Below are 6407 nucleotides of genomic sequence, written 5' to 3'. Positions count from 1 at the left end.
AATTTCTTTCACATGCCACCCCCTTAAAACCATTTTTGTTTTCTCACATCACCCCCGGCCCACTGGCTTTTTCTCTTGCATACCACCCTTTGTCCCCCAGCTTATCTTACACATGCTACACTCCCCATCAGTTTGTCTCTCACATGTCACCCCATGCCCACCATCTTTTGTCCCACGTGCCTCCCTGCCCACCAGATTTTCTCCATCAATCCACTCTTGGCCCACCAGCTCCTCTATTATATGCCCTTTCCTGTCCACTATCATTTCCATCAATTGTCACATTTCTCTCACATGTCACTCTGGTCATATAAGGAATTTCTGCACCTGACTCACATATCAAGAAAAGTAAGATCTCCGTGTTATGTAAAGTAAATAGATGGGATAAACTTCCATTCCCTACTGAAGGTATACGCAGCCTAAAGGGATAACCTGATTGGAGAGGTGGGTCCCTTAACTTTAGAAAGTAAAACACATATGGGGGTATTCAATTAACTTTCCGATTCGCGGTAACGCGCCGGAACAGCCGCGAAACTTAATACACGTTACCGCAATAACGTGGATTTTCGTTCGCAGCCCATAGGGTTGCGTACGAAAATCCGCATTAATGCGGTACCGTAATACCGGCAAGAACGCGCATTTTTCGGAAAGCTAATTGAATATGCCCCATAAAGTTATGAAGACTGTTGTAGATAGACTCTTACAGGTCCCACAGACATGACTCTCAATATAGGTCCAGCAAGCTATGGTCTTAGTTCACAAGAAGCCAAAACCAAAGATATTAGGTTCTTAGTATGGCATAGTGGTTTGGATCAGTTGCTTTAATAAGCGGTGAAATAATGCAGTCAGCAATCCAGTTCAAATCGACAATGGTTCCAAAATGATGTCAATAATATTAGAATAATTCCAAACATAAAGTATGTAGAAAACAGCACCTGTGTGCCTAATTTATAGTAGGAAAACTCTTACAGGTCTGTGGGTGCACATACCCCAGTATTTGGGAGGTCTTTAGCGGCTTGCTTCACGAAGATGAAACTGGTCCTTAACTCCCCTAGGAAGGGGGTGGCTTGAGCCAGGGATCTTCCAGCAGAATTGTCTATCCGAGTCCCATCTCCTCTTCGTGCATGCGTGGTATAAGTGCTTGCCGGCATCAAGCTGTACATCTGTGCGCTATTGTCCGACAAGTGGGCGCTCCAGTGTGTAGAGTAGTAAAACAGTAACCATGATTATATTGTTCAACATACTCCATCCAATCACACCCAGCTGTAAGTGGAATGGTTGTGACTAGGATTGTAGGTGTATAAATCCACTGTGTTGATTCAATTGAGATTTAATTTGACTGTCAGTTTATCTGTTGTCTTCTGTTATCTACAATTGATATTGTTCTACTCTATTTTCTAAATACAACACTGTTGCCTTTAAAGTGGTTTATTATTGTAGCTGGACTCTACTATTTATGTCAAATGTTCTATTGTTGCTATACCCCTTTTATGCCTTTACAACTACCCATAAACCTTTAATAAATATACCCAGGGTTCTTTTATATAAATCTGAGAGCCTATGTGTGTGTCCTCTGTGTCATTTGTGTTAGGTACAAGAAAATGCAAACTCACCTGACAAACATTCAGCAACACTCCACAGAGTGCATTTATATATATATATATATATATATATATATATATATATATATATATATATATATATAAAGTATAGTAACATAAATTTTGATAGAATCTAGAAGATCTCTTAAAATACATCAAACACCTTTCATGTAAGTATAATTCACTTTAATTTGTTTTTGAGGCTTTAATTCTATGTTGTGAGAAAGTTCTGCATCATATACAATTGTAACATCTCTCTATCTCTCATTCCTCCTGTCCTTGCAGGAGTTAAGTGTGGAGAGGGATAAGGAATGCATTCCACCCATCCACCAGAACCAAGAAAAATTCCTCTTTTATTTATTATAACTTAAACATCCAGGCATTGAAAACATTCCTGGAGCATTTGTCATGGTTATGTAGGAAGTATTTGTATATATTCATATTGGCACATTTAATAGCCTAAGAAGTAATGTCCAAAAGGTCAGTTTAATTGTGTCCAGTGTACTAAAATCCCTATTGATCTGCAGCTTACCCTTCAGAATTACCCGATTTATCTTTTGGTTGCAACATCAAAAAGTAAAAGAAAGAAAGGAATATGTGGCTGGATTACTTATAGATAACTTATTGTATAAATTTAATTAATATAGTAGTGCAGCTCGTCACTGTATATCATTGCAAATGTACTGATTTTTGATAATGTGCTGTATAAAAAAATAAGCCATGTTGGAAAAAAATTGTTTTTACAACTGCTTAAGGCAGGCAATACCATGTTAATCTCATGCTAATTAGGCCTTTTCATTTGTGAATTACCAACACATCCTTTAGCCTGAATGCACAGGAGGGGATCAACTTACTGTTAGGTTGCCTATCTCTTTAAGACACAGGATGCAAGTAATTTAGGAGATCACAGATTGACGTAAATTTTGTTAAATTTTAAAATTGCGTTATCTCAAGTCTAGAGGATATTACATCTTGATAGTAAACATCGGATTTAATATCTTAGATGCTGTGGTGCCATCTGGGATCAGGGGGCTGGATTAGTTCCTGCCAGGTTAGCGCTGCAAAACTGTTTACAAAGAGCGATGTTTGACCATGTTGTTTATAATTTCATCTGTAACTTCTGGATGATCACTAGTACCTTAAACTAGCATGTAACTTTCCTTATAAGAATTTCTAATAAATATCACTGTTTCAAGATTCTGCTTAAAAGCCAACATACCTTTTGTAATTCCTGTTACCTACAGAGTAGACCAATCAAATCCGTTATCCAGCTGTTCCCAGCCACTTGGTGCCCACCCCAAATAACAAGGTTGAAACATCTTTAGCAAGGGGGACCAACAGATCCCTCAACACCTGGCACAAGAATGCCTTAATGTACAAGCCAGGTCTCCAAGTAACATGCATCAGAGACTAACATACCATCCAGCCAATTAACCTCATTTCTGTAGGCCTCCTCACATAATCCCCTTCTCACTTTAACTTCCAACAGTTCGTCTTTGGCAATACTAGCAATCTACTATATAAATGCCTAGTGGCGTGTGTGGGGAAAAAAACCAAGCTGCAGCGCCACCTGCTGGGCACAGTTATACACTGACCTATATATTTCTTGAAGGAGAAGTGACAGTTGGGAGTGGTTGGTGGTTGCCGGGGGTGACAGTGGGGAGTTTTTAACACCTTAAGTAGCTTGATGAAGGATGTGGTGATGAAGATGAAGGATGAGGTGATGGAGAATAATGATGAGGTGGTGACATGTGGACAAAACCACGTTAAAAAAGGGCGCTTCCCCTGAGGAGGCCTGGGCTAGGCCCAAATGCATGACAAGAACCTTTTTAACACCTTAAGTAGCTTGATTTGACTAGAATGCATGAGTATCATGCACGGGTTAACTTGTAGAAAATAAGTCCACAAACTTCCCAACGTGGATCCTGTCCCTTACTCTCTTCCTAATGTCCGGAGAACTATTTTATTAGCACAGTGCACCACCTCCTCTCCAGCAAACACCTTCTTGCCCAATCTCATACTTCTTGCACCACTATTGTGACCACTGAGCTTCATCCCTAGAACCCACAAATACCTCACTATCCAAGGATGAGCTACAGTGATGTGTGGTTGATGAATGGAGGCAGCAGCAGCAGCCACACTGACAGGCACCAGCAGGAAGTGACTGGCTGGTGCAGAGCTGCAGGAGTAGGAGCTTAAAGTGAGGGAGGGAGGGAGGCATCATAACATGTGCGATGGAGATGCTGTGGAAAGCAGGCATCACGGGGGGGGGGTCTTAGGCTGGAAGCTTGGAAGCTATCAGGGTGAGTGGGGCGGTGATAGGTATTTTCACAATGACTACCACAACGACAACAATGTGAGCGACATGAAGATAACGATGACGACGATTACGACGGTAACTATACATCTACATACCTCATTGTAGATGTGCAGCATTTAAGACAGGTATTATAGCCGTCACATGACAATTCCAATGGAAGACAAGTCGGCGTCTGGTAAGCACTTCATTCCCACTGCTGACAGTGCAATTGCTGATTTTAAGGTGGCATTGACTGTACCCGGCGCCACAAAACCTTATACAGGTGTGGGGTCCAGCCACTCCCGCCTTAAAAGCGCCAATTGCGAAGTCAGCAGTTGGGATGAAGTGCTTACCAGAGGCCGACTTGTCTTCCATCGAAATTGTCACGTGACGGCTACAAGACTTGTCGCAAATGCTGCACATCTACATTAAGATATGTAGATATATAGTCACCGTCGTAATCCTCCTCATCGTTATCTTCATGTCACTCACATTGTTGTCGGTCTGCTAGTCATCGGGTATGCGTACCCCACCTGAGAGTGGTCGCAACACAATTAGCGCGTGGAGAAACCGATGGACATGCTGGATGCCCACCACCCACTTACTAGCAGAGGGAAGGGGGAAGTAGGATGGGGGATGAGCCAGGAATATAGACAGGGGACTGGCAGGTGCCTCAATGAGGGGGGGCATGACTGCGTTTATAACAGAGCATAGTGGGAGAAAAATGTAGTGGATATAGAGACGAGATGAAGAAAACAGGGTAAAAGGGAGAAATATAGATAAAGGGAAGGACAGAGTGGGAGAGGAGAAGGAAACTAGACCAATGAAAAAGCAAAATAAAATCAGACAGCAAGTACAAAACTAAAATACAATCAAAATTACTTTGAAGGAAACAAACCACAAAAGCCTACCATCTAAAGATTTCCAGTACCAAGAGAGAGAAACCAGTCTATGCTTACGCTTATTAAACCTCCCCAGCTCAGGCAACTCCTCTCTGTTTGGCTAACAAACTACAACTTACAAACTTGCATTATATTAACCCTTGCAGTGCACCAAACTGCACATTCTAAAACATCCTGGGCACATATATGCCTTTGAGCCAATTACCTGCCCTCAGTTATCTATACTGCAGGAGGCTCCATGCTGTAAAGCAACACAATAACATCAAAGGACCTGGTGACAGGTTTTCTTTATTCATAGGACGTATTTTATGAAGTGTAAAATGGTATTTGAATTCATCTTGCGGCTCGGATTGCGCTGGCGTTTTCTACCCAAGCACTTATGGGTGAGGTGCAAGATGTGATGGAGCAGTAGTTTGCACATTCAGAAAGGGCTGGGTGGAGCACAGGTGTTCTTAGAAAAAGAGAATAGGCATTTTGTATTTCAGAGCAATGCAGAAATAAAATTTCATCATATTGAAATGACAAAAAGAAGTGGAGAGTACAATTTTAGGAGCATTTGTTATTATGTGGAGAGGTGCACAGTTATTTCCATCTGCAAAAGTTCTGGGATTTCACATCACCTCTGAGGAGGAGCTGAACCCTTTGTGACTATTGCACATGCACTGCCACTGTGGCAGCGCATGCACAAAGAAATATTAAAGACAGAAATGAGGCTCAGCAAGGTGAAATTTTTTATTTTAGCATGTATTTTTAATGTTTTCAGCGGCGGATTGGCCATAGATATTAACAGGACTTTTCCAGTTTACCAGTGGCATCATGGGGCTATCTAGAAGCTGCCTAATGTCTATTTTTTTCCTTTTCATTTTCTTGTAATAAAAGGATTTATTTGTTTGTTGCCCAGAGGTGCGGCTGCCCAGAATCTTCAGGGTCTGGCTTGAGCCAAATTAATCCCTCCTCTTGTCTCATTTTCAAAATAGGGGCCATGCAGCCTATTGCTGCAATGCTCAGCCCCTACCTCCTCCTTGGTGGCCACTCCCTTTCTCTCCGAGGTGGGGCTTCTTCCTTCCCCCTATGGCCGCAAAGTGTAACGGCAACCCAGAGTAGTGTTTTTATCCAGGATTTAAATGGATAAGTAACATGTCAGTACAAGGAGTAATGATTGTAACTGAGGGAAATTACTCTTGAGAATAAGGTGGTTAGTTAAATGATTATGAGAGTCAATGGGGTTACTGATCTCAATGGAGTTAATTAAGATGGAATTCTTTGATGAGGGCTGAGGTGGCTAGTGACTATGAATAAAAATAAATGATGATGTGGGGTTTAATATGGGTATGAGGGGTTCATTATTATAAAGGGGATAATGGGATTGTTATGATGCTAGTGAAGGAGTTAATGATTTTGAGGAGGTGTTAATTAATGATGAGGAGGATGATATTGTGTAGCTGTCACAAAAATGTCTTTGTATTATATGGTGGCCACTAGGTTGCTCTGTATTGTATTGTAGTCACACAAATACTCACTGTATTGTATGGAGGACTCCAGTTGGAGTAAGCTGTACACAGGCTCAGCTCTTTGCTCAAGCTCCCACTTTTCCTTATTCTCACAAAT

The sequence above is a fragment of the Mixophyes fleayi genome, chromosome 11 (genome assembly GCF_038048845.1).
Source record: "Mixophyes fleayi isolate aMixFle1 chromosome 11, aMixFle1.hap1, whole genome shotgun sequence".
In the NCBI taxonomy this organism is placed as follows: domain Eukaryota; kingdom Metazoa; phylum Chordata; class Amphibia; order Anura; family Limnodynastidae; genus Mixophyes; species Mixophyes fleayi.
The sequence above is the reverse complement of the archived record's forward strand: the minus strand, read 5'-3'. Positions refer to the sequence as shown.